This window comes from Peromyscus eremicus, chromosome 16_21, assembly GCF_949786415.1.
Source record: "Peromyscus eremicus chromosome 16_21, PerEre_H2_v1, whole genome shotgun sequence".
In the NCBI taxonomy this organism is placed as follows: Eukaryota; Metazoa; Chordata; class Mammalia; order Rodentia; family Cricetidae; genus Peromyscus; species Peromyscus eremicus.
The window spans coordinates 29736708-29762305 of record NC_081432.1 but is presented as its reverse complement, the minus strand read 5'-3'; the positions used below and the strand labels follow the sequence as shown (position 1 = coordinate 29762305).

Below are 25598 nucleotides of genomic sequence, written 5' to 3'. Positions count from 1 at the left end.
CCATCATTTTATTGATGTCACATTGTTGAGCCACCCTAGGCAATAGAATGCAAGCCACATAGGTCAATTAGAGGTCTAACTTGAACATTACTGGCAGCCACATCACAAAAGTAAAAAGAAATGCATGCGTGTACTTTGTCATTGGTTGTTGCTTCTAGAGTCTGGTGTTATTCAGTTGTTACCTCGAAGAGTCCAGTGCACATGCCTACAGGGTCTGCTTGTGATGGGCAGCAGACATTGAGGAGCCTGACAGCGAGTTAACTTGGCAGGATTTGATACTTTGAGCCTTGTTTCCACAACGGGTCACTGGTGTTTTGTGGGAAGGTATTTTTGTAGGTTGTTCTAACTTGGTGCACTGGTGAGACACATGGATTTAGGAACGTCTCTCTTCGTGTATAGACCAGGGCTTGGCAAACAGCCCATGGACTGAATCTGTCTCACCCACTTGTGTGATCAGTCTTATTAGAACGCAACCTGGCCAGGCACGGTGGTACACTTCATCCTAACACTGGAAAGATGGAGGCAGAAGAATCAGGAATTCAAGGCCAGCTCGGCTGGATGAGTCCCTGTCTCAAAGAAACAAACACACAAAAGACAGAAAGAGAAAAGAACACAGCCAGGATTGTTCAGTTGCATGCTATTTGTGGCTGCCTTCCTGGTAGCACCGTTGAATTGAGTAACTGAGCTTGTGACCTACAAAGGCCGAAATACTGTGCTTATTAGGCCCTTTCTGGAAGAAGCCTGTTTACCCTGTGTGCAGCGGAGTACAGGACTGGAGTGGGATGCTGCTGTATTGGAGCCTTGCCTGTCTCTTTCTTGGCACCAGAGTTCTGTACTCTTTTTTCTGGGGCAGGAGGAGGAGGCAGCCTTCAGCGGAGGGTTCCTGAAACACGGCATGGTTCCTGGCAGATAACAAGCCCTTCCTAAATGTTAGCAACACCCCCTATCTTTCCATCCGATGCTTGAATTTGTAGACTTACTTGTTTCTTCATGGGAAAATTTGAGATATGATTCTAAGTATTATCTGGTGGAAATAGAATGCAAGCTGTGTGTGCGTACTTCGAATGTAGCTTCAGTGACCCCTGCAACTGCGTTTAAAAAGTAAAAGGAAGCAGACAGGTTTAGTAATGTGTGGATGAGCCCAGTAGAGCCCACGTCATGTCAACATATAGTCAGTGTAACAAATGTAGTCATGCCAGCCTTTCCTGAAGACTCCAGAGTCCATCCCTGCTATGTGTCTGTGTTTTTTCCTCCGTAGCGCGTCACAGCTGGAATAACCACATCCCGAGGAAGCCACTGGAGTATGCAGCCTCATCCTCTCATACCAGCTGGCTGTCCTATAATAATCACTCCTGAGGCTGACGGTGCCGGGCTGGTACATTCCTGACAAGTTATGAGCGCTTGGCCCAACAAAACATCTCCCCACTGCCGTCTGCAAAAGTACCTCCTGTATTTCCAACTGATCCGTTCATTATAAGTTCCCACAACTCAGGAAAGGCCCTCAGTCCACCTGCAGCAGCAACACAGTTTACAGAAGTCGACTCTAGATAGTTTATCAGGAAGCACCCAAGTTAGGAACTTGGTGCCGGGGGACAGGGATGCACACAGTGTGGCTGGGGTGGAGAGGGGCTGCAGAGTTTCTATGCCCTCCGCAGTTCCTTTCAGGGTATCGCCAAACTGAGAAGTCTCCAATCCAGTGTTTAAGAGTTAAAGCCCAGTCACTGTTTTCCTCTCAGGGAGCAGCGAATGTAAGGCTGACAGTTCCCACTGTTTAACCATCTCAGGACCCCCATACCACGTCCCTTCATAGGCACAGGCTCAGTTGTGGCCCACTGGGGCTCGTGATCAAACTGTCACTCAGGAAATCCCGAGGGAGGTTTTCGGGGAGCTCTGTATCAGAAGCCGGAGAACAGCGCAGAGATACTTCTTTATTGTTTCCATGACAAGGCAGCACCAGCACAGGGCCCGCCCCTTCCCCACCCCTTCCCCAGCTGGCAAGGCCTATTTAAAAAACGCCTCTCTGCCAGCAGCTGAGGCTTTCTTATTTTCCATCTTCCCTTGCCCTGTCTGAGTAATCATGAATCTCACACTGCGCCGGTAACTCCCCCACATCTCGGTTCTCAGGAAGCAAATGCAGGAAAATATAGTAACATTACTAGGGATCTTTAAATGTAGCATTGTGACTGTGCTTACAATAACTTGCTGAAGAATAACTGAGCTGTAGAAGATAAATCGCCCTGTGGGTTTTCTGAGAAATGGCCTATGTGGCTCAGCGCTCCATCCTGCCCGCTGTCCTTGTGGACACTGGGTAGGGCAGACCGACATGGGAGCTCCTCTCAAAACCTCAGCAGCCCTGGGTCGGAGAGACAGCTTGGCCCCGCCCAAGCAGGTCTGATGGATAGGATGTGGGCATTGAGATGCTGTTGGTAAAATTAGTGTAGCAGTGGGTTTCTAAGTCCTCCGTGTAGTCTTTAGCCCCTCTTCCTGCCTTGGGTCTTATTTCTGCATTTATTTTTCCCTCATGTTGGGAATAGAAACCCGGGGCCTTCAGTGTATGCTGCGTGAGAAAGCTCAGTTACTGAGCTGCAGTCACTTGAGTTCTACTGTTTGTTTTTTCAGGTTTTTATTTAAAGCTACCTTCAGGACTCTGAAGCCTGAGCTCTGGCTTCAGATTGTGCCTTCTGTAGTCGGCCTTTGGCGGGTAGGTTGTTTCTGGATGTCCCAGTGGCTTTCACTGGCAGATGAGTTTCACAGACGAAGGAGAGTTAGAATCCATGGACAAGGCTGAAGTGCGGTTCTGTGCTAGAGCAGCTGTTGAACTCACGTGAGGCCCTGGGATCCGTCCCCAGCGCCACAGAACAAATCCAAAACGAGACAAGGAGACCAATGCCTTGTACACAGTCCTGCTTACCTTTTCATATAAGCAGTAAATACAGAAGAGCACGGACAAGAGAGGTGAAAGGTTTAAGCGTTTCCCATTCTGAACATGGCTTTGTGTAGCTTCTTTCACACTGAAGAGTATGGCTGAATGGCCTCTGAGTGTCTTGCGGCCTAGGGTATAAGCACACTTGGGGTCTCGCTCTAATGCGGAGATCCTTGTGAAGGATGGTATTTGCATCTGGCTTTTACTTTTCTAGGGGGCAGGACACACGGCAAGGCATGAAACTTACAGCGTGTATGTGGGTGTGTTTGTGTAGATGATGGTATTTAAAATAGTGTCTATGGAGGGAGGAGCCTGTAGAATCTGCCAGGGTTAGTAGATTGCTCTAGGAAGGCCACAGGTCTGTAAAACAATCATGGCACAATTCAGAGTTTGACTGCACGTGGTATCACAATGGGTGATAGATAGTGCCTGGGATGTGGACGGGAAAAGTAGATTGAGTTGTTATTTGTGTGTGTTGTTATTTGTGTGTGTGGTGTGTTCCTGTGGGCATGGCGCACACGCCCAGTGGAGGCCAAAGCCAGTGTCAGACAGATGTCTTCCTAGGTTGCTCTCCAGAGGGTCTCACTGATTGGCTAGACTGGCTGACCATCAAGCCCCCCAGGATCCTCCCATTCATGCCTTGCCTCCCTACACTGGGATTACAGGCATGCCCCATCATGCCTGGCCTTTTTAGAGGGTGCTAAATCAGCGCCTTACTTTTGCTCAGCAAGTGTTTTACCCACCCAGCCATTTATTCCCCCGGCTCCTGAATTAGTGTTCATTATTTTAAACATGGAGATAGTTAGCAGCTTGAGGAAAAATACTTCTGAGAGGCTATTTTTGGCTGTTTAAAACACTTGTACTATTGAAGGACGTGTTCTGAGTAGCTGCCTGGGCTTTGTGCACCAGCCTGGCATGTAACTTGCGTCTTGTCCCTATGTTCTTGGTTTTGTTGCTGACACCACAGTTCTGTCCTTTTAGAACTGTGGTTCTTTCTAGTAAGTGACATGGGACCTGATTTGGACAGATAAGAATATTTTCACCTTTTCTTACCATGCCCCGTAGGGAGAAACCAGTATTTTGTTATGACTAAAAGAGAGCTTTTTTAAAGCTGGTATTTCTCATAAGGAGGCAGTCGAGACTTTCTTTGAGCCCACAAACCTTTCTAGAAAGAGCATGGTGGTTCTGTCAGTGATACCTAGCCTTTTTCTTCTGCCCAGAGTCAAAGTCCTGGTCTCAGAGCTGTCCTTGCTCTCTCAGACCCACCTGTCATTCAGATCTATATTTTCTCTACAGCTGTTCCCAGAAGCCCCACGGGCTTCAACTTCCCCTGTCCTTGGGCCCTCTCAGGGCTACCTGTCAGTTCCTCTTCCCTGCTTCTCTCAATTCAGGCTTGTGAAGTGTCTGGGAACTCCCTGGCCTTCTAGTTTGGGGGAACTTTGGCTGGTAGAGTCCCCCTTTACATTGGCTGCTGGAGGCAGAGGTGGCCGGGTTGTAGGCTGATGGTGGTGGTAAGGATGGCAATGTGGTGGCTGGGGGAGGCTCGGTGATTCATTCTGGTACCTTCCCAGCAGCCTCTTGGGAATGCTTGCTCCCTCTCTAACCCCTAGTTTGAGAACCAAGACCTTAATTTATTGACTTTGACCTCCTCAAGGTGAGCTTGCATACTTGGTCCCAGAGGAGAACCCGCCCAGCCCTTGCGTGAATCACACCGAGCCCTATCTATCATCTACCTGTGTTTACAAAGCGGAAAGCCAAGGTAAAGGAAAGCATCCGCTGTGTTTCTCCCTGGGACACACAGCGTTGTTCTGTAGTTCGATGTAGCCCAATGTAGACTTCATCTCCAGCCAGGGAATCAGGTCTCAGACCTCCTTCTCCAGGAGTGATCTAATCTCTCCCGTCTGCATTCTCTCTCACCCAGCGCTGGGACTGGCCCAGTGCGGTGGGCAGTACTGAATCATGCCTTGCATGTCACCATGGGCTTAGCATGCAGTCACCAGTACAGAGGAAATGCAAAGGACAGTAACACAAATATTGCCTCAGAGCCTGAGTCTTCCCTGCCTTGTCCTGCATCCCAGACTCTCAGCTTCCACCTTCTGGAGTTTTTCTAGCAGTCTGTAACATCATCTCACATGTCACATGTGTGGGACTTCCCCTTCCTTTCATTACCACAAGGGCTTTCCTCGTAATCAGCTTTCATTCTGTCTTTATTTCTTCACCAACAAATCATCCCCAGCTCTAAGCAGATCTGCCTTCTCACTTGCTAAGTGAGGAGTGTCTTCCTCAGGCCGTTGCTTCACGGAGGACTATTTCCTCCTCCTCCTTACCTCTGTGTTACCCTGCACTATACCTGGAGCCGCTGGGGCAGGTAACCAGTTTTCATAGTGATGTGGTGATTGACAGTCTGAATCACCGGAGCAGGGTGTCTCAATGAGGAAATATCTAGATTAGGGTGACTCGTGGGCCTGCTGTGAGGGATTTTCTTAATTGAGTTAATTGAGGTAGGAAGAAGACCCGCCCTGAACGTGGGTGACACCATTTCATGGGCTGGGTTTTGGATGAAATAAAAAGGAGATAACAAAACCTCACTGTCGTGCTCACGTTGACTCACTGCGCTGTGCTTCTGACTGGGTGTGATGTGTCTAGCTGCTTCAGGTTCCCCTCACGGATGGATGGTGACAAGGAACTCTGAGGCAAATAAAACCCTTTCCCCTTCAGTCAGGGTGTTTTGTCATAGCAACAGGGAACAAAACTAAGTCCACATGGTACCTGCCATCTGTGGTGCTTCAAACAAGGAAGTCTTTCCTTCTCCGGGAAGTAGCATGTACTGTATGTAGACTGTGTCTCTGGAATCCGGATTCAGCCAGCCTCGGATGGAAAATGTTACGGCCTGTACAGTGCAGTTCCATTTCACGTGATTGCTTCCATGTGTACTGAGCACTTGAGACATTTTTCTTGTCATAATTCCTTGAAGAATAGAGTCTCATATGCTATCTACACAGCATTACAGCGTGTTAGGCATTATACATGATGTGGGAGAGCACGTGTGATAGGTTCCTTACAAACACTGTGCCATTTTATTGTAAGCGATTTTGGCATTCTGGGATTGTGGTCTGGTGAGGGAGGGTATCCTGAATCTACAGACCCCACGAAGACATCAAGGAGTATCTGTGTATATCACCTCTAAAGCCACCCTCTTCAAATTGTATGTATGATGCAAGAAGTATGACCCAAGAAGTTTTATATGGAGTGCTGTTGAAAAAAGTGCTTTCTAAAATCATTACCAAGTTAGCTTGTTTTAGAAATGGTCATGTCATCTGCTATTAACTTGGTTTTCTGAAAAATGACCATGGCAGATTTTGAGGGGTTTGGGTTTACCTGTTGGTTCAATCTTTATTCAGACAGGTGTGGCACATGTTGCGGAATTTGACTATTTCTGTATGAGTTTTCCTTTTTTCATAATTTGGGGAAATGTCAACCTGTGACACGTGTTGAATCCTGCAGAAGCAGGGTGGAGCCGTGCCATGCAGTATCCCCTTGGTCCCCCCAGCTCCTCGTCCTGATGATGTGTTCATTGTGAGGTTATTTAGGCAAGTTCTAGACCAGTATGCTAGATAACATTTTGAGACCATCTGTAGCCAGATGCTGTTTGTAAGATTTAATGGCAAATGGCTTTTGTTTGAACATAGTTCTTTCCCCCTATGACTTGCTTATTTTCCCCTGGTGCCTTGTAGCACGTTTCTTTTTTTCTTATCTACTTTTGGGTGGTTTTATGGCTTACCTTAAACAGCTTCTGCTACCAACAAGAGAGCCGTTTCTTGCTGCCTTCTAAGTAAAGAAGAATCGGCTAATTAAGCAGTTTGAAAATTAGTTCTCCCACACCTTCTCCTCTTACCCTTCCAGCTGTCATCACAGGAGCACCTCACCCCCAGGGTCCAGGCTGTCACAGCTACATTGAGCCACTTTGTGGTGTATGTGTGTGTACAAATAATGCTTGTCTCCTTGTGTATAAGTGAGAGCGTGAGACCTGCTGGTCTCAGAACCAGAAAAGGAACGTCGGAAGACATAATGCCGGTTAAAAATTGCAGAGGGAGGTAATGGCTTCTACTTGTGTTTTTCTTTTGCCCTATTTGGGTGTGGTGTTGTGCTAAAGATGTCCATGGGGCAGGCCTGGGTTCTCCCCAGGGATCTCCAGGGCTCGCTTGGCTGTGTTGGGTTGACATCAACTCCTATTTCCTGTGTTCAGGTGGGGACACCACAGCTTCTGGCCCACTGTGACACATAGCATTAAGATATCTTGCAATTACAGCAGCTTTTGGAAGGTTTGGGGTGTGGGCGGGCCTTTGTCATGGAGACGGTGACAGTACAGGGTGACTCCTCTCCAGGGACTGCTCTGGTGTGGTAGTACCCCCTGCCCATGGAAGGCTGCTGCAGTCTGACTGCTGTGGATTTTCCCCTGGCCCACCTGGGGACCTCTGTGACATTTTGACGTGACCAGAAAAGAAAGCAGCTTATGGATTTTCTTCTCTTGTTCAGTTTGTGGCAGTGAGCAGGGCCACCCAGCTGCCTTCCTCATTCCTCCAGCTGGCCCAGCTGGTCCCAGCCCAGCTGCCCCAGCAGGGCGGACTTCTGCCCAGGCTCCAGGGACGTTTCGACATCATACCACAGCCACTTTTTGAAGAATGGCATAGCCCCTGGGTTTCTTTCTGTTTTGCCTGAATATGAGTCATCCCTTGTAGCTTCTTTTTTTCAGGTGACCTGTGCCTTACTCCCATGGCCTTCGTTAGTAAGTGGAAACCTTGTAGGGACTTTGTGCAGGCGAGTCTAGTACAGGGAATGGTTATGAAACAGTGTGAAGGGCTAGAGGAAGCGAAGAGCAGAAAATAAGAAAGCTTACCTGTGGCCGGAGATGAGAACAAGGACGGGATTCCCAGAGCCCGCTCTCAGGCCTGTCTCTCTGCTGCCGCCACCAAGCAGAAGCCCTGGCTCACTGCTGCCTGTAGTCGCCTCCACAGGGGCCTGCTGTCCTCAAGTGGAGGTGGGGAAGGGAAACAGGGCTTTGTGTTTGCTGTTGTCTTCTGGGGTCCCTTCAGGGCTTCTGGCAGAGAGAGCCCCCAGCCAGAATTCAGCTGACCAGGACCTGTGAAATACAGCTTCCAGGCCCCTCAGCCCCCAGCCATGTGGAGAGATGCCTGTGAGGTCCTGACAGCAACCCACACTTGGTACCAGATTCTCTTAAGTGTGGGTGGACTTAATGACCCAATGTTAGACACCTGGCCGGGAGTGGGTGGTTTGAAGTGGCTGCTGCCCAGTCCTTGTGTGGGTCAGTGTAATTGGGCTATTGAAAATATGCTAATGATGCAGAGACACAGACCGGCCAGAGCTGGGAAATATAAAACTAACGTGACTCTTGACAGGCCTCAATGGCTCACCGTCCTAAGGTTGAAGTGGGTTTCGGGAACCTGGTGAAACCATTGGCTCTTAGCGCCATTTTCGTTGCCTCTTGTAGAATGACTGTCCCTCCCCCAGTCTGTGTGGTGGCCAGTGGCCTCCACCTACAGCACAGAGGCACAAATGTTGAGCCCAGATTTCCCCGATCTGTTTGATATTCTACCCCTCAGGGAGGGGCATCTTTGCCCTAGTTCAATTAGTCGCCACTCCGAGGCAGTCAGCTTCCTGGAGGAGGAGGGTGGCATAGAAGAATACGTCTGCCCTGATTATTGCCAGGGAGCCAAGGGAAGGGCTACAGCAGTGGCCAGGAAGGAGACAAACTAGTTCTGGGCAGAGTCCAGTGGGACTTACCAACAAGTCAAGTGATAGAGGATACAGTGACTGTCAATCCTGGCCACTATTACTTGGTGCCTCTGAGTGTCTCCCTAGGCTGGGAACCAACATCTTTGTTACTGTTCGTGGTAAATATGTGCACCAGCTTGTAGTTTTTGGGGAAAAAAAACCAAACAAAACAAAACTCAAAAGCTTCAAGAGTTTGCTCTGAGACCATATCCTTTTAAACTTAGAATTTCATTTGCCTTCAAATATTAGCTTTGGGTAATAAGACTAATTCATGTGAAGAACTGATAATAAAATGTGTCTATTAGAATCTCTCCTGGAAAAAAAAAGGACCCATTTAAGGGTGCCTTGTTCTGTTTTCTGTTGCTAATAATATAAACTTCATCCTGGCTCAAGGTTCTGGAGGTCAAGGGTCCCTGGCTCCTTGCTGAAAGAGTCCCAGGGTGGTCTTGGGTGTGAGTCAGAGCATTGCATGATGAGGTGTGTGTGTGTGTGTGTGTGTGTGTGTGTGTGTGTGTAGAGAGAGAGAGAGAGACAGAGACAGAGAGACAGAGAGAGTCTTTTGGTTATTCTTAATGAGCGTAGAAAGTAACCAGGATTCAGTCATAGGGACTGCAGCCTGATGACCTGTTCTAACTCTAATCACTGCTCAGTGATCCTACCTCTAAATGTTATGGTCAAATTAAGGTGTGTCCTGTCCAGTATGGGCTCCTCCTTCTCTCTTCCCATCAGTAACTTAAGGTGGACGGTGGAGAGATTGAGTTTGGACACGCGAGCCCTTGGGAGACACATTTAAACCATATCTAAATCATAACAAAGGGGTGTTTTATGTTGATTGCTCTGTAGAGGTTTTGGCTGTCAGAATACGATAACTTTACCCTTTCAGTAGACATGGTGTAGTGTTCACTTTCCCAGGGCAGGTTGGGCCCCTGAAGAAGGGGTTCACATTCTGTGCTCCATGTTTGACCTTGGACCCGGCACATGGAAAAGGGAAGTTCCTTGAGCATGGTGTCTGTGGGGAGGGTACCAGAATCACAGCCCCATTTGTTGCATTTATAATGTAGCTTTTGCACCGGGCCAGTTGGTTTAAAATGCACACTCATGCACATGCGTGTAGTAATTCCCTAGCGGAGGTTTTGCTTTGTGGATGCCTCCATTTGGATGGTGGCATTCATTTCTTTGACTGTAGAAAAGGTGGAACTGGCCTGAGAAAACCAGCATGAGGATTCTGCAGGCTGTGTGAAGTAGTGTGTGGCCCCACCCCCACTCCCCACCCACCTGCCAAATGGTGTTTGTCCACCGCATCCGTCCATCCATCCCACCATGAGCAGACACATTGGGCCACAATGGCTTGCAGGTCTTCAGTTCTTGAATTCATTTCTATTCATAAATGACTCTGCTTCTCATCTGTTTAGCTCACCCTTTGCCTTTATATATGGTGTTTATTTTAACTAAGCATGTTTTGTATGTGTTGGGAACAAAGCATACTTCAAGTTTCTGGTTGCAAGATAAATGTAGGATAGTAATTATTATAGACTATTTGAATAACCTTTAAAGTGAAAATTTCAATGTTTTCTTTGCTTTTTAGACTCTACAGTTACTTGGGTCCTAAGAGTTATAAATATTTAGATATTTCCATATGCTCATTTTCTCATGACTTTTGTACATGTTAATTGACCCAAAGGAAATACACCACCCCTCCCCTCCCCTCCCCACCCCATTAGTACATGTTAACTATACGGACAATGGGTTTTATTGTGACAGTTTCATACATGCACATGCTGTGTTTTTTTTTTTTTTGTTTTTTGTTTTTTGTTTTATGTGGTTTTCTTTTTTTTTTTTTTTTTTTTTTGGTGCCTGTCCTGGATCTTGCTTTGGAGACCAGGCTGGCCTCAAACTCAGAGATCCGCCTGGCTCTGCCTCCCAGTGCTGGGATTAAAGGCGTGCGCCACCGCCTGGCTGCTTTAATTTGGAGTTTTTATTATTTGGAGTTTGGACTTAAGTTCTGATGTTTATCCTCATCCTTCATATCTTCTGTCCTGTTGAAATGGGTGTTGAATAACGTGATTTCCACAGTTTCTGTGCCCTGGAACCATGGAGAAAAACGGTTTCCAGGCAGCGTGTGGTCACTGTGTGGCCTGAGGGTCTCTTCCCTCGCAAGTCCAGGTATTGGGAGTCTAGTTGCAGGGTGATGGTGTTAGGAGGGGAGCCTGCGGGAGATGTGTACATCTTGAGTGTGGAGCCCCAGTGAATGGATTCGCTCTCTGATCTCTTTGCCTGTTGTGTTACGGGGCACAGAGAAGGTGGCTGGTCTGTGAAATAGGAGGTAACCACCAGACACAAAATTGTCCTGTGCTTTCAGCCTCAGAACTGAGAAACAACTGCTGTAGTTTGCCAGGTACCCTGACTGCTGGCAGCCCTGACTGCTGGCAACCCTGACGGATGGTGAAGGCCGTGGAGTGCCCCTCTTCATCAGTGGCTCAGGTGGAAAGTGCTGCTGTCACTGGCAGAGTTTTGGGCAAGATGGTGGCAATTACCTTGTGGGGACTTGCAAGCAAGTTAGAGAGTTCTGGAAAGTAACAGCGCTGAAGTGTGGTTTCCACATCTTCCCAAGTTCTCCCTTGCTCTCCAGCCAAGCTGCTGGCTAAGCAAAATGGGCTTGTGCCCTAGCTGCCCTAGGACCAGCTCTCCCAAGATGGCAGGCTCAACTTCGGGGTTTCTTTAAAGTGGTAATAGTTTGTGGATGTGGGAGAAAAGGGCGGTGACGTTTGTTACCTGAGTGCTGTGGTCTGTCTTCTAGGCTGAGATGTCCTGGCTTACCTACCTCGGCAGCTTCTTTCATAGTTGCTGGGGATCATTTCCCTGGCTCTCCTTTTTCTCTCATGTTTGAAGGTCCAGGCTGTCCCAAACAGGAAGCTTTATGGCGTCTCCCACGGACCTGAACTGGCAGTTGAGTTGGTTCCTGCTCTGAGAAACGTGGCCAGAAATGTTGATGACAATTCAGGGCTTACGGGATGGGGACTTGTCTGTTACGGGACTAAGACTTGTCTTAGTCTGTTTTCCATTATCACAATGAAATATCCAAGGCGGATACTTTATTAAGAGCAAAGGGCTTATTAATCTTAACGTCTCGGGAGGCTGACAGTCCGAGATAAGCTTGGGTAGCCATTTGCTTAGCTCCTGGGGAAGACATCATGGCCAGTGATAGCATGGCAGCTGCAGGCATGTGACAGAGGTAATACAGTGACAAGGGAAGCCAGGCTTGGGAGGAGCCAGGCTCACTTTGAAAACAACTAAGTCTTCCAGAACTGACCTCGAATTTCACAAGAATAATGCAGTTCCTTCAGAGGGCAGCACCCTTCAGTCTCTTGGATTCTTCCCAAAGACTCTACCTTTTAGGCATCCTGCCACCTCCCAACGTCTGTGTGAGGACTAGGCATTTCACATCCCAAACCCCTGGATTTATTCATGCCGACTGCAGCCAGATGATAATAAGAACTCTTGGCTGCTTTGAAACCAGGATGGAAAGGTGATTCAGTGGCATCAGCCGCGTGCTCGGTGTTTGTCCACTGACTGAGGACGAGGGTGAGGTTACATGGTCAGGTGAAGTATGGATTATCCTTGTCAGAGGGTGGGGTAGCATGGGGTGGTGTGTGCAGGGCTGCTGTAGGCGGTTAAGAGCTCAGTGCTTCCTGTCACAGTGAGGCTGTGATGAATGTGCCTACCTACCCCTAGCAGTTTCTGAGTGCTGCTTGGAACGTCTAAGCTGGTCTGTATGCTCTATTCCTGTGTGTCCATTGTACATATAAAATAATGTATGTTATTAATTGTTCCTGGTGCTGATTGATTCTGACCTTATCTGTGGTGTTATTTGGGTTTTACTAATTTTTTTTAAAAATTGTATTTGCATGTTTGTGTATGACATGTGCATACGTGTGTGTGTATGCATGTGTGTGCGTGTGTGTGTGTGTGTGTGTGTGTGTGTGTGTGTGTGTATTCCTTTGAGACGGGCTATCTCCCTGAACCTTGAGTTTAAGTTTTCCAGGTAGGCGAATAGCCAGTTGGTCTTAGTGATTTTCTTTGTCAATGCCCCTGACAGCGCTGGGGTTCCAGGTGCACGTGTGACCACACCCACAGGCGTGTCCTTACACAGGTGCTGGGATCCTCACTTGGGTCCTCCTCACAATTGTGCTGCAAGCACTCTTGAACTCCTGAGCCATCTCTCAGCCCGGATACTGCCTTTAGATTGCCGCCGCCCCCCACCCCCACCCCGCCCCCCATGGCTTGTCTTGCCTGCTTTTGTATACAACAAAGGACCACCTGTCCAGGGGTGGTACCTATTTTAGCAGCTTTAATTTTAAAAACCCATGGACATCAGGGTGAGTGAGGGAGCCTTAGAGGATGGTCCATTCTGGAATAAAATTCATCTGTCAACATTGTGGAGATCAAGGAGCCTTCAGGGTCTGTGCCCCTCTGCTTCCTGTAGCGGAGACTTGGTTTGTCTCTCCCTTGGTGCTTTGCTGGCTGTCTCTGGCCTTTGGCTTGTAGGTGGAGCATTTCATGTCTGTGCTCCGTGTGACCATCCTTTGAAGGACACGTGTCATACTGGTAGCCCAACCAATGTACTTTGGCTGTGATGGAGAGTCATTTATCAAATCTGTCTGTGCCCATGATGGTCTTCTTGTGGCTCACCTGTAGGTTGTTGGTCTGTCTGTAGAATGAATAGCTCATCTTTACTGTGGCAGGTAAAAACCTGAGGGAGATCCTCACTTCAGGATGAGTGCCTGGCCGTTGTGAGGAAAGAGTGGTCTCCAGCTCTTAGGAAAAAAAAAAAAAAAAGGCAACCTCATGAATCTGTTGCTGTGTCAGCGTAGATAAATTCCTTTACTGAAAATAAAACTGTCACGGCAAAAACGGTTTGTCTTGTTTGGCTTATGTGGCGTGAGAGTAGTTGGCTGACTCTCCTTCACTCACAGCCTTGGTCACGGCGTCCTCGAGACCCGTGGGTTGCAGACACTTCTGCAGACCCGTTACTTACATCCACAACATTATAAGCTGTGTTTGGTCTTTAGCAAGCAATAGGAGTACACGAGCTTGCCCGTGCCTGTGAAGAGCCGAAGATGTACTCCTTACTTAGAGTTTTTGAGAAGAGCAATTACGAACCCGGTGCTTTGATAATTGATGGGTTGAAATGGGCCGAGGCGCTTAGGGAAAACACACCTTTTCCCAGACTTCTTGGGTGATGTCAGAACGTCCCTGCCTAGGGCCTGGATCAAGTGTGCTTAAGGCATGTTTCGGAGCTAAAGGAGACCTTGGGGCTTGTCTAGAGGTTATTTGTTTTTCCATTTTCAGTTAGTGAGGGTTATGTTATGTTTTAATTGCAAAAGTCACCTAGGCCCAGACCATTAGACAGATTGTCTCGCGCTAGACTGAGTGACTGACGCTCAGGCTGTTTCCACACTGGTCCCAGTTTCTTTTGCTTCTGTGTCCTCTGCCTGTTGTTTCCTTTCTCCTGGCTTGGCTGGGCTCATCCTCTCTCCCTGAAGGCTTTTCCTGGTCTGTAGCTGACCTCTAGGTAGCATTGGGTGGGCCATGCGCCCCCATTTTCTCCATCTTTGTGTGACCCCATCTGTTATGCTGTGACATGAAGAGGGACACTTGCATATTCATCTGCACAGAGTCCTCCTTACACAGCGTTAGCTTCTCTGTGCATTGCCCCCCACCCTTCTCCCCAGGCCTCCAGTGTTCTTTGGTGGCCAGGCATACTACTAAGGCACGAAGCACATGCAGTTTCCCTGGGATCATTCACAGCTGAACCTCGGCTCCTGTTCTTTCCTATGAGGAGCAGCAGTGTGGCTGTTCCTAATCCTTTGGCCACCACCCCCTTCCTCCTCGATCTCCCCCCCACCCCCATACGGGGATTGAATCTAGGACTTTGCATAATGCTAGGCAAGCACTCTACCACTGAGCTACATCCCTGACCTTCTCTTTACTTTTTATGTTGAGACAAGGTCTCACTTTGTCAGCCCGTGCACCTGGGTCCTCGTGCCTGAGCCTCTTGGGTAGCTAGCTGGGCTTACGGGGTGCTTCACCAGACTTGTCTATCAACCCCTCAGTTTCTTGAGGCTGAGCAGGTAACAACAACACCGGGGTCGATCTGCTTCTCTGCAGAGGGCTCTAAGGTCACAGTGTTAGTAATAAAGGTCTCAGTGGGACGCTAACCTCACTGCTTTTTTTGTGCCTAGATTCTCTGTAGCGGTAATGATTTTGGGGAGCTGGCCAGTCAGCCAGTGACACACTGTGATTCTCAAGGCTTCAGAGCCACCCTCTTCACAGGCAAGAGGTGACATTTTTTGAGGATTCTTATTAAGGGACTGTTTGGACAATGAAGTGTCTGGCAAGGGAAACTTAGCATCCCTTAGGGCTAGGCCACCGGTTGACCTGTCCCAACTGTTGCCACTCCTTGCCTTATAGGTGCTGCTGGGCTCAAGACTCTTGGAACAGGAGGGATCACAAAGTCATCTGCGGGTAAGTCTGTTTCCTATGAGACAGAGGGAAGAAGTGAGAGCCACTGGGGGGTCATTGTGAGAAGTGCCCTGAGGGGCCTGTGTGGGGCTCTCAGGAAGGGAGGAAATAAGACTGGCTTCTCATGGCTGTAGGCAAGAAAACCTTGGGCTATATACTCTATAGATGGAAGATATTTACACATTACAACTGCCTTCAGCTTGGACAGCCTGTTTATTTTGGGCGTCATCTTCTATAGTACAGTAACTGTGGCATTTACATTGTGTTAAGTATAAGTCACTTAAGGATCATTGAAGTGTTGGTGTGGGAGGGCATGGGTGGGCTTTCTGCACACACTGCTGTTTTAAATAAGGAGCTGGAGTCCATGGATTTGGTTACCCTTGGAGTAGACATGGTTCCTTGAGTCAGGTCACTCATGGATATGAGGAGGTGGAAGTATTTACCTTTTACGGTTTGTATGTGGCCCGCCTGTTCCCAGCATGTGGACACCATTTGTCCCTTCTCAGAGTGTGTTTAGCTCAGGACACTGCCTGGGCTGAGCAATATGTGATGTAAGACCTGTGTCCCTCCACTGAAATAGCGATGTTCTCAGGAGTGCATACCTGTGTCTAGCTGGGTGGTTGGGTATGGCTGGCTTTGAGAGTGTGCCATTTAGAGTTTTAGGGAACTACACGGCCTTTACGGGGACTGAACTCATGACCCAGAATGCCCTCCTGGGCAATTCTCACACTTGAGGAAATCTTCACACTCTACCAAGCCCAGTTTCCTCGTTAAGAAAATGGATGATTGGCTTCGAGGAGGAAACATGTTAAGTGCCAGGCTGTGTGTGCCAAGGCCGGCTGCTTTCTCACTTCTTGGGGCTTGGGCTTAGCTCCTAGGGGTTTTATAAATGAAGTCGACACTTGAAACAGAGGGAACGGGGTGAAGTAACCAATGCTATTTTATTTCAAAAGTCGACTGAGATGCTGTTTGTCACGTGTTAGGTTGGCGGACTTAGGGAGAAGAGAAGCCAAGATCCGGGGGATAGGAAGCAGAGCTGGCGGAACTTGTGTGCTAGTTTGTCCCTGTGTGAGATGTCACTGCTGTATCGATGTCGGTTGTGAGAAAGGGAAAGGCAGAGCTAGGTGTGAAATGATGCCCACGTTCTGGCCATTGTTGTTGAGCTCACCAAGAGCATACTTGGTGTGTGTGTTGGGGAGGGGGTGGGGGGTGGGGTGGCGGTAAGGGTTGAGTTCATGAAGAGCATACTTGGGGTGTGTGGAAGGGGGATACGAGTTGAGTTCACCAAGAGCATACTTGGGGTGTGTGGAGGGGGATAAGGGTTGAGTTCACCAAGAGCATACTTGGGGTGTGTGGAAGGGGGATAAGGGTTGAGTTCACCAAGAGCATACTTGGTGTGGGGGGCGGGGCTGGTAAGGGTTGAGCTCATGAAGAGCATACTTGGTGTGTATGTGGGGAGGGGGAAGGGGGCTCCAGGGGTGGCTCTTCCTGTTTTGATGTGGGTCTTAGGGATTGGAACTCAAGTCTTCAAGCTTGTGCAGTGATTGCTTCTATCCACTGAATCATCTCCCCAGCCCCTAACATACTTACTTAGAGCAAGAGTAGCTGGGGCTGCGCTTGGCTAAGTTAGCTCCTCGGCCATGGGCAATCCCCTGGTGGGGTAGTCATGGACACCGAAGTCTATACTGATGTGTGTCGTGGTTCCCACAGTTGGTGCAGTAGCTGGTGGGACAGCCCATTACGGGTGAACAATGGTGACTTTGATTCAGCTTGCTCCTTGGAGGATTGTCAAATGCGCTGGCATGAGAAAGCCTAATAAATGCGCTGGGTAATAGCCCTGCATACATGTGTTCAGATTAGCCGTTGCTCCCTCCACGCCCATGGAAAGGGCTACAAATTAAGGCCTCATGTGTTTCGAGAGCCAGACAGCAGGGTAACCTGTTTCAGCTAAGCTCATCTATGATGTCCTGGGAATTCACCAGTGGAACCTTCCGGAAAGTGGAGCTTTTGCTCCTCCCCCTTGAATATTAATGCCTTGCAACAGAAATGTAGATAATTGGAGGTTTGCAGGACAACAGAGTTCCTTTGCCTGCAGCATACAGAGAACAGTAGCTTGGGTCACTCTGTTACTGTCGTCTGAGCCTTATGCTAGCTTGGGGACAGTTTCCTTCTGTGACCTGTGGCATGCTGCTGATACTCTGAAACTCAGTGCATGGTGTTTGACAGTGATGGAATTCGTGTTCAGTCACAAAAGCCTTGACTGCATTAGTTTTCTTTTCTGAGTATTTGCAGGTCACTGGTGTTTTTGATGTTTCCCATTTCAACATTCTTATAATGTACAAAAAACCATGCAACTTAAAATGCGGCCCCAGGATGCATGGTTGAAGCAAGGAGCATATGGACGCTGTCAGCGCCTAAGGATGTCTTCTGAAGCAGGAAGTCATTTGTATGTGTGTGGTGTGGCTTGGCTCCTGCGGTGGCCGTAGTCTTCAAGTCCACTTAGAAAAAGGCGGAGTTAGGTCCCATAAAGATCCTTATTGGGAGATCTTGTTCCTTGCGAAGTCTGTGGACACAGGAGAAAGTAATCCTGGTGTTCGTCATGTGGAAAGATGTGAATGAAGTCACTTCCATTCAGACGGACAGAGTAGAAACTGACATCCAAAGCCTCATTCAGAAGACAGCCAAGGGAAAAAAAAATCATATTTACAAGCTTCCCTGTGAGTTCTCAGAAGCCAGTTGTGGCCACAGGCTGGGTGTTCCTCATGCACAGAGCCGGGAGGCTCCTTCTCTAGTGAGCGGAATCCGTGTTACCCATGTCTGTCTGCTCAGGTGCTTGGGTCTGCTCTGCTGTGAGTCCGGTCGTGCTCCACATGTGGTCATGTTGGCCTTTGTTCTTTGTAAGCCTGGGAGAGCTCAATTGCACACAGATGCCATTCTAGGGCTTTAGCTGGAGCCTGGGTGCCTGATACATAATTCTTAGTAAGTGCTCTGTCTTTTTTTATTTATCTGTTTTTATCTGGTGTGCTGAAGCAAATAAATATTACAGCTAGAGTGGTGCAATATTTTTGGTTCACAGGATTCTCTGGGGAGACACAAATTCTTAAACTGAGCCATCCTTACCCCTCTTGCATTTATTTGCCTATTGGCATATATATATGAGACCTGCAAATGTGTGTGTGTGTCCGCTCATGCCTGTTTGTCTATTTCTTATTTGTCTTCGGCCTTACTGGCTTCTTTCACATGTGCCCTCCACTGTATTTCTCTCTACTGGTTAGTTCATTCATTCCTCTAGCCAGCCTTCTATTGATTCTCTTAGGGCACTGGGATTGGTGTTACAGACAGGACAGTCCGTTGTGAATAGCCTTAGCACCCAGTGCAAAGAATGCCATACATGTGCAAACAGTTCCTGTAAATCTGGTGCCACTTGTTTGAGTCCACACAGTGCCCGAGCACTGGCTACATGTGGGCAGTCTTCTAAGCACAGGCCCATTCCATGGGCCCCGGGTGCAGCCAATACAGGCTATGCCAGCAGGATAGGCGTCTCTTGGAGCCTTTGCCTCAGCCTTGGAGTTGGCCTTGGTCTACTCTTGGGTCTGTGTCTGTTCCTCCTCATACGTGAGGCACCAAGCCAGCCCTTAGCCGAGAGCCTTGTCCGCACATTCAGGCACACAAAGGAAGGCCAACCACGGAGCGTGGGAACTTGATAGGCAGTCCTTCGGAGGTATCAGTTCAGAGAGGCTTGCCAGTATTCCATCTCTGCCTGTAGTGGCTGTGGCTTGCTTTGCCCTCCTGTGTGGGTACAGAGCATCCCTACCATTGTCATGTCCCTGGTCTCACTTTTGTGGACATGGCTTCCCTCCTACCATGCTCCTAGGTGTCCGTCCCCCCCCACGCCACCTCATGGCCCAGCTGCCTCTGACCATTTGCATCTCCATGCTCGAGGTGCCTGTTCTTGAGCGCACCTTACATCTCTGCCATCTGTTGCTCAGTCCCTCTTCTCTGTGGGGATGCCAGGACAATCCTGTAAGATCGTGAAATGTTGGTGCCTTGGTAGCTCAGTGTCCTCCAGAGACCCTCCTGGTGGGAAGGTGTATCCCGTGTTTGAACCCTTCCCTGGTCCTACTCTGGACCAGTGCCACAGGGACACGAGGCAGTGCATTGCTGCTCTCCGCACACAGCCCTGAGTCACTTGGCTCTCCCTCCCAAAGATTTGGATGATTTTTTTTTCCTTGTCATACACACTGAAAAAACTTTAGCCCTCCACAGTGTAAGAACCCAGTTCTGTTGAGCTTGCGTTTAGAGCCTTGGTTGAATCCTTTATCTGTGAATGCAATGGACCAAAATGTTAGTATCTTCAAAATGCATATGGTGGAACTGAGTGACTGTATTTGGAGATGGGACCTTTAGAGTTAAATACGGAGTGGGGACCCAGATACTGAGGTTAGAACCTTTCAGAGGTCATGTTAACCAGGCATGGTGGTACACGCCCATGGTCTTGGCACTTGTGGGGCAAAGGCAAGTGGATTTCTGAGTTCTAGGCTAGTTCGAGCTCCACAGTGAGAACCTGTCTCAATCAAAACAAAACAAAGCAGAGCAGAGTGGTGGTCTTTGTCTCTGTACCACATGAGGACACGGAAAAAGGCCTGAGCCAGGATGAGAACTAGCACCAGGAGCTGCCTGCAGCCTGACCCTGGACTCGCAGACTATACAAACCTGAGCTGTGAAGACCTGTTGTGTAAGGCCCCAGCCCATCACTTTTTCTAGCAACCTAGCTGACATTGAGCCCCTCTTGGTTCTTTGTGGTGACGATGCCATCTAGGAGTCGCTGGGGCACTGGTAACTCGCTCACAAAGGTGTCCCTGTTGGCTAGACTTTTTCATGCCAGGGAACAAAACCCTGCTCCCTTTCCCTGATGTTACTGAGGGGGTTGGGTGGGAAGGCTAAGACCATTGTTTTTTGATGTAATTTTGATTTGTGTTTATGTTGTAAGCTGAACTCATTCTAAGAGAATCACACATGCAGACCCCTGACGTGCTATTCCTGGGCCTGTTTTGGGGACCAAATGGACCTGGGATTTTCTGCTGCTTATCTGCTCTCCTCTTTCCCTGTCCTTCATCTGCTGTGAGGCCGTGACATGAAATAGCTGGGATGCCCCCTTGTCTGAGGCCAGCCTCTCTTCTAGGATGCAAAAATGATGACTTGGACTTTGAAAGTTTTGAAAGGTCCGCTCGCTTTCCCTTGTTCATCTGAATTACTGGGAAGGATAGGAGTGGGAGGTTGGGAGGAAGGAGGCCAACTCTGCATAAATGTGTTTCTTTTAGTCAGTTATGTAAATCGAAAACAAACGCTAGAAAACTAGGCACTGTAGCTGTTAGCTGTCATCGGCTTAAAGGATGGTCGTCGTCCCCCCCCCCCCCTCCCTGCTCCGAAACTAACTTCCCCATGAAACGCTCTTTGGTGGGATAAAGCCACTGTACGAAGTAAGGCCAGAGGCCATGGAAGGGGAGTGTTTCTGCTTCATCCTGTCAATCACAGTTGAAATGATGATTCTTCAGCCTTTTCTCTGGGCTTCTTCTCTCCTCTAGATTGCATAAGGTGCTCTTTGATTTATGGTGTTGCATCTCAGTAAACCCCATCCTAAATTGAAATTGAGAGAATGTGTAAGTTGAAAATGCTTCAACAGACTTGCCTTAGCAAATATCCTAGCCTACATTACCTTAAATGCCCTGGCAACTCTTGCTGCAGCACACAGTTGAGCAGACTCATCTGACAGAAAACTAGTTTTGTTGTGTTGAACAGCTCATGGAATTTATTAACTCTCATGTCGGAAATAATGCCGGCAATAGCAGTGTGCTAGTTCAGGGGTTTCCCCCAGGTTGCGGGCACTGCCCATCCTCCTCAGAGAGGGTCCTACGGCATGTTGCTAGCCTAGGGAGAGAACCAGATTTGAAGTGTGGTTTCTACTCAGTGCATATTGCTTTTCTTACAAGAGTTGTTAGGTCACAGCCTGGACCCTGTCAGCCCTAAGGAGCTAGGGTCAAACACCAACCATCCTCAGTAGACCAGTTGGACAGATAAGCAGTGAAAAGCAGCGGAAGTGTTAGTCAGTGTGGCCACATTAGGAAGAGAATCACATAAAGAGATATAGCGATCTCCAAGTCCATCTTCAGGGCCTGACACAAACAGGTTTAGATAGGAATAGACATCCAGAGCTATGTGTAGCTAAGCAATCTTCGTCAAAGTGTGGTTCTGCCCACCATCGTCGCCAGGGCTCCTGGTGTGTCTTAGAAAGTTTACAGAACCTCCTGGGACAGGAGCTCTCTCCTAGCTAGCTGGTAATACGCTTCAGCCCTTTCTTCCCCTACTGTGAGGCTCCTGGAGAAATTCCAATTCCCTGCAATCTATTGTCTCAATAGTTGATGGCCAAGTGTCTCTCTCTTCAGGGTATCTTCCCTCCTGTCAGTACTACCACACTTTCACCCCGTCCTAAGGTCAAAAGTCACTAAGTTGAGCCAGTGTTGAATTGGATTTGTCTGTGCTGGTCATCATCACAGGGGCAGATTTTCCTGAGTTTGCTATCTGTCATCTCCAACCCCTTCTGACAAGTAGTGTTAGCAATAGAGATTCTTGATATTCCCACATGATGTTTGTTACAGCTACTGGGTCCTGCCATTGGCCTGTGGAATTTATTGGTCTTCCTCAAAGTACATTCTCCTGGATTTTTTTTTTTTCTATTTTATTGTTTCTTTCAATGCTATTTATTCATGAAATGCATCCTTTTTCTAGTTTTCATTCCTTTTCTTCAAAGTAACTTGGTCACTGGCCACTGTAATTCATTGCTCCATGCTCTAAATTGAAAGCCATCTGTACTGATTCTGTTGTTTATGACAAGATTATCAGGCAGGAAAGTAAATCTCTTATTTGCTGGTTCGAGTGCTTGTATGTTTATCCCAGTTACAGCCATTGTTTCAGAATTCTAAATGGATACAGACAGACCTTTTGTTATTTAGAATATATGACTGAATGTATTAGTACACACTTCTACCCCCCCACCCCCCCCACCCCCCCCACCCCCCCCAGTGCACACAGGTTGCTTCAGATACTGAGCTCAGTCTACCTACCTGTCTGAGCTGAGTAAAAAAGACTCCAGCTCTAGCTCCCCTTCCCTCTAGGCAGCGAGAGGCCAGGTGTCTCACAAACAGTCATGCAAAAAGGAAGGCACATTTTGTTTGGATCCTAGATAAGGGAGATCATTTCAGTTAAGAAAGTGTTTCCTGAGTCTTAATGATACAGTGATTCTCTTGCTAGATAAAATCCTAACGGGCACTAAAATGTGGTGAGAGGCAACTGGAGAGGCGTGTGTTACTGGTCTCGATCTGCCCATCAGGACCCACCTTGTAGTTAGGGATTCTCAAAGTTGGTTTTCTCCAGATCAAACATTCCTTTATTTATAGTTTTCTTAAAAAAATTATTTATTTATTTGTGTGTGTATGTCCATGTGCTATGGTGTAATGTACATATTGTTAGGATCCTGCTCTCACTCTTCCGGGTGTAACGTCTTACATCATCAGGGGGCATGGGTGACTGTGTCCCCGCCTTAAAAAGCCTGACATGGACCCCCACCCTCTCTTTCTGCTTCCTCTCTCTGTCTCCTCTGCCCCACTTCCCTCCCTCGCCAGGCCTGGCTTCTCCCTCCTATCCCCTCTTCTTTCTGATAAAGCCCATTCTAACTCTGGTAGCCGTGGCCCTTGACTTTTCCGCCGACCAACCAGCGTCAATCATCCTTTCACATATAACAGTCAGAGGATAACTTGCAGCTGTCAGTTCTCTCCCTACACTGTATAGGTTTCAAAGTTCCTCTGGTTGTCAGGCCTGGCACCACCTCACCAGCCCAAGCAGAAGGTCTTTTAAAGACACCAGCTGCTAATCACCCACTCCCATCTAGTTTCGGGAGTGGTTCCTTGTAATTTGCATTTCTGAAAATGTCCCCAGGTGATGAGGAAGTCAGAGCACTGCTCTCCCATCAGACACAGAAGTGCCGAGTGGATAGGCACAGTCCTTCACAAAATTCTCCCAATGAACCCGGACCCAATCCTTCACCTTGGAGGAGGGAGATGGGAATGAAGGTGTAACAGTTATGGATTCCTGTATCGTCTGCTAGGCAGAGGAATCCACTTCTCTTCGAACATCTTGATTCTGACTGCCTCCCCTGTATAGAACGCTGTTTCCTGTGTGCAGGGCAGGAAGGGCTAGAAGTTGATTTATAAACCCAGAATACAGAAAACCATTCTCCTTCCTCAAAGCCCATTTAGACCTGAGCGTGTGGGTGTGTGGCGGCACACCACTAAGGAACTGTTCTTGAGAGTGAGAGACCTCGGAACACTCAGCCCTAAGGCCTAAATGTCTGTCTCCTTCAAATCTCTACCATCAGGGCTCAGGGAACCCTGTGGAAGAGGAGGCAGAAAGAGTGTGAGAGCCAGAGGGGATGGAGGGCAGCAAGGCCCCCTAAATCAACAGGATGGTTGCACATACGAACTCACAGAAACTGGGGCAGCATGCATAGGGCCTGCATGGGTCTGTGCCAGATGGGGTCTTAGAGCTGGAAGGAGAAGACCCCCCATCCCCAACTGGAAACTATCTCCAATTGATGGCCGCTTGAAAGAAAATTTAGTTTTCTCCAAGGAGTCTCCCTGGGGAAACGAACGACTCTTTTAGGGTAGGGCTCATGCCCAGCAGTAGACGGCCAATAGGAAACAAAATGAACTCAGTGGCATGTTTGAAGGTCTCTTGTCTCATGATGTAGCATTGTAGTTTTTTTTTTAATTTTATCTTATTTTAAACTTTATTATACATATATATTTATCTTTTAACCCTACAGGGTCTTTGCATATATATTATGGCATCTAGCTTAGTGTTTTTATGGTATTGAGTATGCGAATGAATGAGTGGGTCTCTATATTTGTTTCTTGTGCCTTTTAGGGGGGCTCTTTTTCTTTTGTTGGTATATTTTGTTCTATTCTGATGTGTTAGTTTTTGTTCTATCTTATTTTAATTATGTATCCCATAGATTGAGAACCCAGTGGTTCTCATCCTTCCTAATGCTGTGACCCTTAAATACAGTTCCTCATGTGGTAGTGACCCCCAACCATAAAATTATTTTCGTTGCTACTTCATAACTGTAATATTGCTACTGTTATGAATCATAATGTTTTCTGATGGTCTTAGGAGACCCCTGTGAAAAGATCATTTGCTCCCCCCCTTGAGGGGTCGTGACCCACAGGTTGAGAACAGCTGCTTCAGAGGCTTGTTTGCTAATGACAGACACAAAGTGGGTGGATCCAGGTGGGAGGGGAGGTGGGGAGGAACCAGAAGGAGTAGAGGGAGGGGAAACTGTAGTCGAGATATATCAAATGAGGGGGGGAAAATCTATTTTCAATAAAAGGAAAAGAATTTAGGCAGTGAAGCCAGAGAGAGAGAGAGAAAGGGGGGTGTGGGGGGGAGAAAGAACTAAAGGAAAAGAAAGTGTCCTTGTTGTTAGAGTTTGTTGATGGCTCACGCTGACGGACCTGCTCTGGACTTCCTGCAGTTTGTGTAATGGCTCTCCATCTATTTTTAGTTCATCTTGCATGACTGACTCAGAGCAGGGGCCGCTGAGTATCACATACTCAGTGTCACAGGCTGGCAGGTGGCTAGGCCTGGGCACTGTGAAAGGGGGAGTGCCTGTGTGTGCCTGTGTGTGTGTGTGTGTGTGTGTGTGTGTGTGTGTGCGTGTGTGCCTACTGCCCTCCGGGAGGAGTCGCAACCAGAGTCCCCATTTCCCTGGTGCTCTGAGAAGTATGACAGGCTGAGCTCTCTGCCTGGCCCGAGCAGTCCATGGGACACACGAATGCTCCCTCCCCTGTCTTCATCGCGGGGAGAGCTGTTGGAACTCCTGTGCTCTGGCCTCCATTCTCAGCACACCCAGGGAGAACTAGGCAGAGGTGGAGTTCATGGTTGCAGGGCTCTGCCTCCTACTTGAAGGCCGCCAGCCGGGTGTCTTTGCCTCCAGCGGATGTACAGGAGAAACACTTGACTGGAATGCTGACTTCTGAATTGTGTCAGAAGATGTGTCTAGTCAGCCCCCCCCCCCCCATGGCTGGCCAGCCATGCCTGTGGCCAAAGGACTTAATTAAAAAAGTCACTATGGCAGTCTCCTGTTCCATCAGCCCTAGATAGAAACCTCTTGGGCCGTGCTCTTGGCATTTGAACTTTGTAAGAATTGGACAATAACAGTCTGTGGTACTCGAGGGTTTTTTCTAGCCACAGCTCAGGAAACTTCGGGACTCTGGAAATACCACTGGATAGTGGAAGTGGAAGAGCC

The 25598-nt window shown here is 48.2% G+C and overlaps 1 protein-coding gene across 2 annotated transcripts in view; it reads left to right on the top strand.

Annotated features, from left to right (window-relative positions):
- Nck2 (NCK adaptor protein 2) overlaps positions 1-25598 on the top strand; it is a 128953-nt gene that overhangs the window by 21032 nt on the left and 82323 nt on the right. The window contains exon 2 of one of the 2 annotated variants that reach the window (XM_059244178.1): positions 15188-15241. The exons of the other annotated variant lie outside the window; for it this stretch is intronic. The gene's annotated coding sequence lies outside the window, so the exon portion shown is untranslated. The remainder of the gene's footprint in view (positions 1-15187; positions 15242-25598) is intronic. 2 annotated transcript variants of the gene reach the window in all.